Source organism: Dreissena polymorpha, chromosome 3 (genome assembly GCF_020536995.1).
Source record: "Dreissena polymorpha isolate Duluth1 chromosome 3, UMN_Dpol_1.0, whole genome shotgun sequence".
In the NCBI taxonomy this organism is placed as follows: Eukaryota; Metazoa; Mollusca; class Bivalvia; order Myida; family Dreissenidae; genus Dreissena; species Dreissena polymorpha.
In genome coordinates, this window is record NC_068357.1 from 75001049 (window position 1) to 75015505 (window position 14457).

Sequence of the window (14457 nt, forward strand, 5' to 3'; positions counted from 1 at the left end):
TATGACGTATATATTGCGTATCACTCTAGTTCTGCACGAGAAAGTCATGTAAGGGGAATACCGTGCTACCAGATGTTCATGTCCGTTATTGCGTATCACTCTAGTTCTGCACGTGTTGTCATTTAGCGGTGATACCCTTCTAACAGATATTCATGTCCGTTATTGCGTTTCACTCTAGTTCTGCACGGGAAAGTCATGTAGCGATGATACCCTACTAGAAGATGTTCATGTCCATTATTGCGTATCACTCTAGTTCTGCACGGGAAAGTCATGTAGCGCGGATACCCTACTACCAGATGTTTATGTCCGTTATTGCGTATCATTCTAGTCAGGCCGGGTTTCCATGTTTCCGTGTCCGTGCTCGGCGTTCGCGTTTCGTGTCCGCGTACCGTATACGGACACGGAGTATCTAGTCCATGCATCCGCTTATTATTTTAGCCTTTCCGTGTAAAACCCCATTCCAAACGAGGTGGTACTTGGATTAAGATGTCGTTATTAGAAGAGCACACATTTTTTGTGATGACTGCAGTACAGCATGTTAGTAGACGGATTGCAGACATTGGTACTGGATAGATGTACGTGCCATCATAAGAAACCGTCGAACAAATTTATTAATTCAGATTCTAAAAACCTTATAATTATATTGATAAACATTACTGATTTATTCGTATTAGACAGACTTCAAAACTTATATGTGAAACTTATATATATAGCGACTTATTTTAGCGTTATATCTTGTTTGGAATATAAACTGTGTCTGTTGAAAAGCGATTATAGAGTGTACAATATGCAGACGATATATATTCGCAAATTACTATTCTCACTTACCTGAAACGCCATCAATTTACATTTCGTTGGCTATGCTTTTCCAGATGTTTTAATGCAATGTCTTTGTCTTTGAATTCTTTCATACGTTTGTTGTATATTTACTAAGTTTATTATTTTTTCACTAATATCTATGCTTGAAAGTCGACCTTTCATGTTGACTGCCGTCCGTGTACTGAGTCCAACAGATTTCAACCAGTTCGTTTTTTCGCGGACACGGACACGGAACGCGGAGACATGTAAACCCGGCCTTATGCACGTGAAGTCAAGTAGCGGAGATACCCTTTTAACAGATGTCCATGTCCGCTATTGTGTATCACTCTAGTTCTGCACGAGAAGTCATGAATCGGGGATACCCTACTACCAGATGTTCAGATCCGTTATAAGAGTACCATTCTAATTTTGTATTGGAAAGCCATGTTGCGAGGATACCGATGTTCGTGTTCGTAATTGCGTATCATAATAGGTCTGTTTGGGAAAGTCATGTTGCGGGGATACCCGAGTGCTCTATATAAATGCCCATAAAAATATTTCACAATGGTTTTTGACAATTTACTTTGACAATAAATTTCAAAAGGTCAGACGTGCACGGCCTTGTAACGAGTAATACGCGACAACTCTTGATTTATTCAATTTAAACAAACACACGTGAACACACAGATAAGGCATTATCTTCTATGTTTAACTGCATAAAGAAACCTTCTATTATTAAATATTAAATATAGGCTTTAGCACTCGTGCATCTGTTGTAATGTTTTAGAAAATGCAGTTTTGTGTTCACGCTTATTCTACAATAGCGTGATAAATCAGTGTAATATAACCTTTATATATGAAATTTTGATTTCTTACGCTTTTTTGTGCAAACCGATGACTTGTATTGGGTTTATATTGTAGACCACTCTCTTATCAAACATAAAAATAGTGTTTTTTTTGTATTAATTTGTTATAATATTTCCTATTTTTGGTGCTAATAATATTGATATTTACATACTAAATTCGGGTAAAATAAATTCGGATATTGCTTGAAAATACAGTTCCAGATAATGAAGAGTTATATAAATACCGTCTTATGTTAAACTTGTGCAAGATATAAGTTACAATGAACGAAATTGTCTATCAAATGGGTGAAGTAGTTGTGTATGTTAACTGTAATGTGGAAATAATGAAGCAGCTTCATGATTTGTAATCAAAGCACCGAAAGGCTTAAAATATGTCGCCTTAGATGGTCATGTTTGGCTTTAATTAAAAGGTCACTAATTGGACAGAAACCGGGCGGATATTAACAAAACACATTTCACAATGTCAAGATTCAAGCATGTCAAAGTACTTCATCAATAACTCTTTATACAAGTATACAATTTATACTACTAAATGCTTACATTTGTTATCAATCACTGATTTTTTTAACGATTTAAGGATCACATTGTCAAGACACAAAGAAATGCCAATATTCTCCCTCTGTTCAGAAGTACAGCGTTATAGTAAGGCACACATATAGTCGTGTTACCCATTATTCAGAGAAAAAGGCTGGTGTAGTACCCCAGAGGGGGTAATCACGTGACAAACAAGATGGCGACGTCCATGACGAGGCAGGTATTTTTCGTCTTTTAACACCCTTTATTACTTGTTTTATTTTTTTATTCCGCTCACTTTTCCAGCCATATTAGGAAGACAGTTAATCGCTTATATTTCATAGTAATATTCGCTCTACATCTCGACTTTACTCGGTGCGAAATTTCTTAGCGGGATGACATAATTAGGGCTGCGCTAGTAAAATTTGCGGGGAGTAAAGTCGAGATATAAAGCGAATTTAAATACGAAATAAACGCTAATCACTATTTTACTGATATGTCTGGAAAGTGAGCGTCATTTAAACAATAAACAGAAGTAATAAGGGTATAAAAAGGCAAAAAATAACTGTCTCGGCATGGACGTCACCATCTTGACTATCACGTGATACCCTCATCCTGTCAAAAATGGGCTCATAAATGTGATATAAGTTAAAACCTTAAATGAGTCACCATTACCATTTTAATAATTAACATGGAGCGAAATCCTTCAGACGAGATATCATGTTGATAAAGTCGTTCATAGCCCTCTGTTTGGCGTTGTTGGAACATCACTATTGTTTCATTATTCAATGCAATTAGAATTAGCAATATTCCTGTAATTCAATTTAATAAATAACGCGTTTTTTATTGTTAGTTAACTGTCAAATGATGTAAATGTCATATTTACTTCCATTTTAATGCCCAAATTTCTAAAGCTAATATACTTAAATTATACCGTGGCCATGAAATCAAACCGATACACTGGCTTTTGCATCTAAGGAAGTTTGATAAATTATATTTAACAACAATAATTAAAACATTTTTTTTTAATTTATTTATTTTGTTTAGCATACATATCATTGCAACATTAGCATGGCTTTTCTTTAATCGCTCCACCAGCCGCCAGAAACACTGAAAGAGACATTTAAAGTCAAGTAAATTATAGCACATGGAACTTATTTAAACAAACAATCAATGAACTGAAAAAATTCATTTAATCTCAACCAGTGTGATGATATTAAATTTAATTGAATTAATAAAATTCTATGCGATGGCTCCGTACATACAAAATTCCTCAATTACCATCAATTAAGAGGCCATAAATCTAAAGTTGATCCCAACAAAACTTGAAAGTGTACAGAATCATATTAAACATTAATTTTAAAGGGACTCCGGTAATTAATAACATATATTATACAATAAAAACGTGTCATGCTTATTCATATTTGTACAATTAACCAAATAAAACTAAAACACACAATTGTTAAAAAAATAATAAACAAAATGGTTGCTTCATGCGACATCCTCATCTCGATATCATCATAGTGGTCAATTGCGCCAATTTATTTTACAATCACATAAAGCTTGACAAAGTTGTGGTCCAAACACAACTTTACTTTAACCATGTCTTTAGAGGCAACAAGGTTCACCCACTTCTTCGTGACCATGACCTAGTCATGTCATCAATGACAATTTGCATCAATATCCATAAGATTATAGATAGTCATATACCAGCTTAAATACATGGTAATCTCTATGTCCGTAAGAACTTTCTTTTAAAATACTAGTATTCTGTGACAAAACAAGAACTGACTCCAGAGGATGACACATGCCCCCGCTGGGTTTTTGACATTTGGGATAGGGACCTTGGTCAAACACACGACAGACCAGCTGCACCTCTTAATGCAAAATCCATAAAGAGACCTGAGCCGCGCGTGTCACTTCGTCTTCTGTGCTACACATTTGTACCAAGTTATTTTAAAAGCAATTCATTGATAACAAAGATGTTGACCCAGCACGCCTTTAAATGCCGATGATGAAATATGATCTTGAAAGTATAAGTGTGACCTTGACCTTTGACCTGGGGAACTGGGTCTTGCGCATGACACTTCGTCATATTGTGCTAAACGTTTGTGCCATGTTATTTTAAAATCCATCCACTAATGACAAAAATATGGACAGGACACGCCTATCAATGCACTTAAAATAATACCTTAAAAGGTTAATTGTGACCTTGATTTTTGAGATAAGGATGGTCTTAAGCCCGACATTCCCTCTTACTGTGCTACATATTTGTGCCAAGGTATTTTAAAAACCATCAACTAATGACAAACATATGGACTGGACACATCTATAAATGCACAATCATGAAATATACCGGTAAGCTTGAAAGTCTAAGTGTGACTTTGACATTTTAGCTAGGGACCTAGGTCTTTCAAGCGTCACTTCCTCATACTGTGCTTTACATATGTGCCATGTCATTTTAAAATCCATTAATGACAAAGATATCGACCAAACAGGCCAATCAATGTAGAATCTTAAAATATGACCTTAAAAAGCTAAGTGTGACCTTGAACTTTGAGACAGGGACCAGGGTCTTGCACGTGACACTTCCTCTTACTATGCTACACATTTGTGCCAGGTTATTTAAAAATCCATCCATAAGTTGTAAAGATATAAACGAGACACACAATTGTGGACAGACGTACTGACCAACATACGATTAAAACAAGAGCACCACATAACGGGTGCCAACGCTCGGCTGTGGGTGCAATTTTGAATAAATGAAAGTTTGTCAGAATATTTTTTTTTGTCGTCACAGTGACCTTGACCTTTGACCTAGTGACCCAAAAATGGGTGTGGCGTGTAGAACTCATCAAGATGCATCTACATATGAAGTTTCAAAGTTGTAGGTGGAAGCACTTTGATGTTAGAGCAAAATGGTTTCAGCACGACGCGGACGGCGGACGAAGAGCTTGCTATGACAATACCTCGGGTTTTCTCCAAAAACAGCCGAGCTAAAAATTATGTGCCAGCCTTTAGGCATAAAAATTCATCTCTTTTCTTAATGCATGTCATACACAATATTTCTCCTATATAAAAGTACAACCATGCCACTCCTTTTATCACAAGCCAATACCTGTAGGGTGTAGTACACCAGGACTTGATCTTGTGTAGTTTATCAGCACCTGGACCTTCTAGTGTCTGGTCAGTTACTGTAAATTAATTAATGTATAAATATTATAATTTAACAATACTTAGTATTCATTCGTAAAATGAACCCTGATATGTATATATAGGAAAGGGGTCATTTCATAATGACAATTCTTGCGTGCAGTGGAACATTAAAGTTCTAGTAAAACCTTCTTGAATAAAATGTGCACGAGAAAACCTGTATGAGCAAGTGCACTTTAGTTAATGTCTTTAAATGGCACTATTTTCAGAAAAGAAATTCTACCAGGACCATGTTGTGAATTATTTTTTTTATTTTTTGAAAGAGTCCATCAATAAAGGATTGCTTTTTATAAAATGTATAGCCATTACACGTAAAATTAGGAAATTTATGGTATTTTTAAAATGTATTCCTACATATAAAAGGAGGGGGGACATCATTATTTGTCCTGTTTGTGCAGCAATTGCAATTTAATCACAAAGTAGCCTCATATCACAGATAAAAAATGTTTGTGAAACATGCATGCCATCCTAAATGCATATTTACAGTACAATAGTACGTTCATATGCTACCATACAATAAAAGATCCTGAATAGTAATTTCTTGGCAAAAAACATGAAAATACAATTATCATATTATGTGTTCCCAGGACAGATGATAAATTACTTCATGAAATAGAAAGGTTAGAATGTGAGCTTGACCTTGTGTTCTGTTAGTTACAGGCAACTTAGGTTGAAAGTGTCAAGAGGTACTTAAGTATATCTCTCAGACACTATTTTCATACAACAAAACCATATACCGGGTAAAGATGTGACCTTGACCTTTGGAGTATCAACACCAAAATGGATAGAAGTCTTCGTCTTGGCATAAAGAACTGAAAAAATCACTTGAACAAGGTTGCTAATAAAGAAAATTAATAATATGGCCTAGTGACATGGACCTTCAAGATATTAACGCCAAAATCAATAGCTGTCTTCCTCTAGTGGTAAGCAACAACTAATCCAAATATGAGGAAGAGTCACAGACAGAACTTAAGATATCCCTTCAACAAGGCTGTCACATAAAGGAAGTATGTATGTGACCTTTACCTTAGAGGAATCAAAGCCAAATTCAATAGGGGTCTTCCTCTAGTGGTGAGCAGCATGTCATGTGATTGATGACAATTGTTCAGGGTTATATCCGAAATTTAAGTTCAGTGTTGTTTCTCTCATCGGTCTAGAGGGTTGATGTCACATTTGCTTCAATTCTGCACTTAGATGCCAAGACGTCCCTAAACCTGTAATGCAGGAACGTTGACTCGCATGAGCAGCAATACTTAAGGTAAAGTAGTAGTTATAACAATCTACGTGTCCAACTACATGTAGCAACAATTTCCTTGTATAGATATAGTACAATTAAATAATCTTCAAAACATAATCATACAGTTGTTTTTTTACCGGTATTTGAAATGTAAAACATCAAACTTTATTATATTTCTCTGTCTTCATTGTTAATCATATTTATACATATCAAGACATGATATATAGTCTCAGTATAGCCCCCAGGGATTGTTCTTGAAGTATGTGTATATATGTGTCTTGTTCTGAGAAAACTGGGCGTAATGCATGTGCGTAATGTGTTGTCCCAGATTAGCCCGTGCAATCCGCACAGGCTAATCAGGGACAAAACTTTCTGATTTTATGACATTTTTCGTTTAAATGAAGTCTCTTTTTAGCAAAAATCCAATATAAGTGGAAAGTGTCGTCCCTGATAAGCCTGTACGGACTGCACAGGCTAATCTGGGTCGACACTTTACGCACATGCATTATGCCCAGTTTTCTCAGAACACTACTCATATGTATAAAAGTTTTAAAGTTTTCTTCTTTCCGACTGTATGCATTTTCGTTGAGAAGAAATAAGAAAAGCTTCTAAGACATGGCAGAAAACATACGCAAAGATGAAAAACTATGGTTCTATAAAATTCTCCTAATGGTTACATTAGTAGGATAATACAATTGCCATCTGCAGATGGCAAGCTCCACTTTTCTCAGAGTTAAATAGTCTAGTTGAAGCCTTTAGTATCTAAGTAGCATGCTCCTGATAAATCAGTGTCCACAGAGAAACTCAACATTCCATGTTGAAACAGGGGCTGACCTATTGCAAAATTGAATGCCTTGTGACATTGAACATGCACTAATTTAAAACAAATTTTTTTTGAAAGTTTTTTAAAATGACCAAAGCGCAAAAAGGTTATTAAAGCATGACAAACATTTCTAAGGCATGAAAGGGTTTTAACATTAAATTTCGGGTTTTGTGACAGTGACCCTAAATTAAAATATAAATATAAATGGTGACACCCCTGGTGGAAGCCGGATCAGTATCAATTCATTTGCCCATTTGAAGTCTTAGTGCAAAAAATAGGTCAATGTCAAGATCAACTGAATTTGAGTGATGTGGGTCTTTGAAAAGGTTTAAAGATAAAATCCATGCAACTGTGAAAGCTTTGTAGCAAGCAGTATTGGTGTCATATGAAATGCACCATTTTGGTATACCAAGAATTTGATAATTCTTAATTAAAGTGCAAAAGTAGGTAATTTTAAAGATCCAAATATGGTCAGTTGATTTAGGAGTGTTGAAAGTGTTCATAGATACAGGGCATTTTCACCTAATAAAACAGCGGCTGATTGCAGGCTACTTCACAATTTCACAAACAATAATTTCAACCCCAGAAACAAACCCATGAACCAGTTTTCACAATGTGGAATACTTACAAGTCTTCATTGCAGAAGAGAACAAGTCGGCATTCACTGGGGGCCAGGGGGGGGGGGGTCCTGCCCTGCCATGGGGGTAATTGAGTGTCCCTCGGTATGCCGCAAATTGCACCTCCAATATTGTTTGATCCATCCTTAGGCAGTCCTACCTGCATAAAGATAATTACGAGTTTTAAATTTTGTATTAAGATAGTTAACTATCAAATGATTATACATAAAATGCACTCTTGGCAGAACATTGGTAGCAGTATGAGAGAAAGAATATGGACTGTTGCGGGGCCAGACCAACATGTGGGCAAACATTGTTTTAAGTTTATTATGTGTTCTTGAATTTTTAAATGGTGAAAAATAGAGTAAGTTTAAGGAAACGCAAACTTTCAAAATAAGTTTATGAGGTCCTTCCACATCTGAGGTAAAAAAAGATCAAGAGCAAAATAGGAGGGTGCTGTTTTTATGTTGCCCCCTTTAAGAAGTCATAACTTTATAAATTGTGCAGTGAATGAACTGGGTCTTATTAAATGACAAAATGGTTTTCCTTTTTGGAAATGCACAGAACATGCAATGTTTTTAAACAAGAGTGCCTGAAAGGCCCAAAGTTGCTCACCTGAAATAACAAGATATAATTGGGACAAATCTTCTGACCAAGTTTCATGAAGATCAGAAAATAAATGTGGCCTCTAGAGTGTTATCAAGGTTTTACTATAGCCATATAAGGAAAAATGCCCCGCCCCCTGGCAGCCATGTTTTTCAACCAACCAGCCTTATTTTTTGTTATTCTTCTAAGATATTATCGGGATGAATCTTCTGACCAAGTTCAGACTTCTGACTATATAAAATGTGGCCTCTAGAGTGTAAACAAGATTTTACTATAGCCATATAAGGAAAAATGCCCCGCCCCTTGGCGGCCCTGTTTTTCAAGCAATTGTAACCATTTTCGAACTCATCCAAGATATTATTGAGACCAATTTTCTGACCAAATGTCATGAAGATTGGACAATAAATGTGGCCTCTAGAGTGTTAACAAGGCAAATGCTGACGCCGCACAATGGACGACGCACTACAGACAAAAGGCGATCACAAAAGCTCACCATGAGCACATTGTGCTCAGGTGAGCTAAAAAAAAGCTGAATCGTGACCTACACCCTAACTACCTGTAGCCGATAGAGTACTCAAACAGTGTCAATAACAGAGAAGTGAATGAACCAAACACAGCTCTCGTTGGACAACCTTACAATTGGACGATTATTCTGCCTTGAGCTTGGCCTTAAATTATGTACATACTCGTATTTACTTCAAATCATCATTTCTTAAATAGTTGCAGTTCTGGTGCTTCACATGAAACCATTGTGTAATTAAATCAATAAAATTATTATTCTCTCGTATTTCTGTTTAATTTTCCCCCGCTATAGGCGGAGGGATATTGTTTTGGCCTTGTCCGTCCGTCCATCCTTCCATCTTTTGGTCCGTCCGTCTTTCCATCTGTCCGTCACTTTTGTGTCTGGAGCCATATCTTGGAAGTGCTTTGGCAGATTTCCTTGAAACTTGGTATGAGTATATATATGGATAAGAGGATGATACACGCTAAATGGCAATGTACAACATCTGTTAATAACAGAGTTATGGTCCTTTGTATCTTAAAAAAATGCTTTTGTAGTGTCAAATAAAACACTTTTGTGTCCTTAAGCATATTGGCGGTGGATATCAATTCAACGAATTTGCTTGTTTGAACAGGAATGCTATGAAGTCAATGTTTATTTACACATGTTTGTACGATGGTCAATTGTGGACCAAGTCTGAGGTTAGGTATCCCTGTAAACCGGTTAAAACTGGTTTAAACCGGCAGTGCGTACATGACCCTTTGACATTTCCAAGGCGGTGACCCAAGCTTCTAAAAACATTGAGTTTTCAATGTTGTCTTTTTTTGTGCATTTTCTTATATCTAATTAGTACATTCACTACATGTATATTGCTGGACCAAGGTTGGGATCTCTCAAATCTGTTTAACCTCCCAGTGCTTTATATTGACCTTTCCAAGGTCAGACCGTGTTCCCAGACAGTGATTTATTTGCTCAAAATTACCACTGATATTCCCATGACCTAGTTTTTTTATCTGGCATGGCCCATGTTCGAACATGGCCATAAGATCATCTAGATACAACTTCTGACCAAGTTTGGTGAAGCTCGGATGGAAACTACTTGAATTAGAGAGCGGACTCCATGCTAAATGTTTTTAAAACACACTAAGTGACCCCGTGACCTTGTTTTTGACCCGGCATGACCCATATTCAAACTTGACCTAGACATCATCTTGATACAACATCTGACCAAGTTTGGTGAACATCGGATGAAAACAACTTGAATTGGAGAGCGGACACTAATAACGGATGGATCGAAAGACAGACAGACCGACCAACCGACAAGCTCACTCCTATATACCCCCTAAACTTTGTTTTTGGGGGTATAATAAAGCAAAAAAATCACTGCCAGATTTAGTCACATTTTGTGTTTATGTTTTAATGTTCTGTTTTTTATTTTTCTGTTAGGCAAATGGTCATTTGCCTTAAATAAGGGATTTTTTGTTGATAATAAGGTGTTCTCTCCTGATAATGTTTTGGGAGTTTCTTAATTTTATATCAGTGAATTTTCCCCCAATTTTTTTACAGCCGAACACAGGCTGTTTCCCCTAGCAAAATACAAGTTTCCTGAAACGGATTTCTCCCCTAGCATTTAGATGTTTTCATTAAATTCATTCCAATACCCACTTTTTTATAATCACAAACGCTTTATTCAATCAGCTTTGGATGCGAATATATGATGGTTCACCATATAAATGAAATTCATATTGATCTATACCTTATAATATCTTTTCTGTTGATTATCAGCTAAAAATTTTCCTTTTGAGAGCCACAGGTTGTTTTGAAAATAAAACAAGAACTTCACAGTTGCAGACATATTCTCCGCCAACAGGGCCTTGGCATCGAATAATTTGATTCAGGACAAAACAACCCAATACAGGTCATTACAATTCAGTGCAAGTCATTATAAAAAGTGTTGGAATCGGATCTAAAACTCATATTTCAGAACTCCAGATAAGGGTCGTATTTTCGTAATTACGAATTATTTTCAAGTCCGTTACGTATTTATTTTAAAATCTTGGCGTACCATTAAGAATTACAAGTTCAAGTTACGAATATTATTTTTACATCGGTTCGTATCAATTTTTATTGAGTTCTTTTTGCGTAATAAAGATCTTTTCGGTGCTTATATTGAATGGTTATCGGGTTTGTTTTGCAAAGCTATTTTTTCCAATAAAAGCGGCGTGCACAGTCTATCTGTCAAAAAACAATGGCAGCGCCCAGAGAGAGTCCTAAAAACTGCAAAGCGTGCAAAAACACGCTTTTAACATATTGTTTGCCAAAGTTAGCTGAAGTTGAATGTTAAGAAAGACATTATAGAAAAGATCTAAACGATGCTGTATGTTCAGTTGCCGACACAGTCGGAAAAGCTATAAAAAACGCGACCAAGACGGGTGATAACTCTAAACAAACAAGAGGGCCTGAAAGGCCAAAGTCGCTCACCTGAGATAACAAGATATTATTGGGACAAATCTCCTGACCAAGTTTCATGAAGATCGGAAAATAAATTGTGGCCTCTAGAGAGTAACAAGATTTTACTATAGCCATATATAGCCCATAAGGAAAAATGCCCCGCCCCTTGGCATCCATGTTTTCAAGCAAACGTTGCCATTTTCAAACTCATCCAAGATATCATTGAAAACCAATCTTCTGATTAAATTTCATGAAGATTGGACAATAAATGTGGCCTCTAGCGTTTTAACAAGGCTTTACTATTGCCATTTAAGGAAAAATGCTCCGCCCCTTTGCGGCCATGTTTTTCAACCAACCGGCATCATTTTCGAACTCGTCCAAGATATTATTGGGATGAATCTTCTGACCAAGTTTCATGAAGATTGGACAATAAATGTGGCCTCTAGAAAGTTAACAAGATTTTACTTTAGCCATATATAGCCATATAAGGAAAAATGCCCCGCCCCTTGGCAGCCATGTTTTTCAAGCAAACATTACCATTTTCAAACTCATCGAAGATATCATTGGGCCAATCTTCTGACCAATTTCATGAAGATTGGACAATAAATGTGGCCTCTAAAGATTTACAAGGCAGATGTTGACGCCGCACAACGCACAACGGACAAAAAGCGACTCACAAAGCTCCTTGTGCTCAGGGTGAGCTAAAAATTGTACAATGTATAGACATTCGCCCTTTGTGACCTTGACCTTGGAGGTAGGGACCCTGGCTTTATATGCGGACACCTCTTCTAATGATGGGAAAAATTTGTACCAAGTTTAATTAAATTTGCTTAAACAAGAGGGCCTGAAAGGCCCAAAGTCGCTCACCTGAGATTCAAAGGAACTGACCTGTTCTGTGCAGCCCAAGATGTCATTAGAACAAAATGTTCTTACCAACTTTCATGACTAGTGAACACCCTGGCTGCCTCGTTTTTCAACAGACCAGAACCATTTTCATACACATCCAAGATATCATTTAAACAAATATACGGACAAAATTTCATGAAGATTCATAAGTCCATATAAGGAAAAATGCCCCCCCCACCTGGTGACCATGTTTTTCAAGCAACTGGAACCATTTTTGAACTTGTCCAGAATATCATTGGGACAAAACTTCTGACAAATTTTTATGATGATCGTACAATAAATATGGCTTCTAGAGTGTTAACAATGTTTAACTATAGCTATATAAGGAAAAATGCCACGCCCCCTTGGCGGCCATGTTTTTCCACCAACCGGAACCATTTTCAAACTCATCCAAGATATCATTGGGACAAATCATTTGACCAAGTTTCATGATGATCGGACAATAAATGTGGCCTCTAGAGTGTTAACAAGGTTTTTCTACAGCATGATATATAGCCATATTAGGAAAAATGCCCCGCCCTGGTGGCCAGCCATTTTTTAAGCAACCGCCAAACCATTTTCGAACTCATCCAAGATATCATTAGGACAAATCTTCTGAACAAGTTTCATGAAGATCGGAAAATAAATGTGGCCTCTAGAATGTTAACAAGGTTTTACTATAGCCATATAAGGACAAATGCCCCGCCCCCCTTGCGGCCATGTTTTTCAACCAATCTGCATCATTTTTGAACTCGTCCAAGCTATTATTGGGATGAATCTTCTGACCAAGTTTCATGAAGATCGGACAATAAATGTGGCCTCTAGAGTGTTAACAAGATTTTACTATAGCCATATTAGGAAAAATGCCCGCCCCTTGGCAACCATGTTTTCAAGCCAACTTAACGATTTTTGAACACATTCAAGATATCATTGCGACCAATCTTCTGACCAAATTTCATTAAGAATGGACAATAAATGTGGCTTCTATAGTGTTTACAAGGTTTTACTATAGCCATATATGGCATATAAGGAAAAATGCCCCGCCCCTTGCAGCCCTGCCATGTTTTTCAGGCAAACGTAAGTCAAACCATTTTCAAACTCATCCAAGATATTATACAGACCAATCTTCTGACCAAATTTCATGAAGATTGGACAATAAATGTGGCCCTCTAGAGTGTTTAACAAGGGTTTTACCATAGCCATATAAGGAAAACTGCCCCGCCCCCTGGCGGGCCATGTTTTTTCACCGATCTGGACCATTTTCGAACTCGTCCGAGATATCAATGCAAACAGTTTTGATCAAGTTTCATGATGATTGGGCAAAAAATTGTGACTTTAGAGTGTTCATAAGGTTTCTCTATAGCCATATTAGAATATGCCCTGCCCCCTGGCAGCCATGTTTTTTTTAATGGGCCGGAACCATTTTTGAACTCAACAACATATATTTAGACAAACATTTTGACAAAGTTACATGAAGATTGGGCATCAAATGTGACTTCTACAGTGTTCACAAGGTTTTCTTTTTTTTTGACCTAGTGACCTAGTTTTTGACCCAGCAAAGACCAGTTTAAAACTCAGTCGAGGTATCAATGGGACAAAATGTTCTGACCAAATTTCATGAAGATCAGACAATAAATGTGGCCTCTAGAGTGTTCACAAGGCAAAATGTGATGATGGACGACGCACGACTGACAAAAGCTAAAAATAACAAAATTATGCTCTTGACATAAATAAGTGTAGAACATTATGGACATTTGACATATAAGTGTGACCTTTACCTTGGAGGCAGAAACCCTTTAAGCAAGACACATTGAATAATGGTGCCGAATGTTTGTGCAAGTTAAATGAAATTCACTAATAATGACAAACATTATGTTCTGGACACGAACTGGATGGAAACATTGTACCATATAAAGACGCTTTACCTATGTGTGACCTTCACCTTG

The 14457-nt window shown here is 36.8% G+C and overlaps 1 protein-coding gene and 1 long non-coding RNA gene across 2 annotated transcripts in view; both read right to left on the minus strand.

Moving 5' to 3' along the window:
• Positions 1-14457, minus strand: part of LOC127872340 (myosin-4-like) — a 360094-nt gene that overhangs the window by 149232 nt on the left and 196405 nt on the right. The window lies entirely within an intron of this gene.
• Positions 3175-6566, minus strand: LOC127874792 (uncharacterized). The gene is made up of 3 exons (XR_008047093.1): positions 6417-6566; positions 5296-5371; positions 3175-3287 (listed from the first exon to the last, which is right to left on the minus strand). It is a non-coding gene; the product is annotated as an uncharacterized LOC127874792 (long non-coding RNA).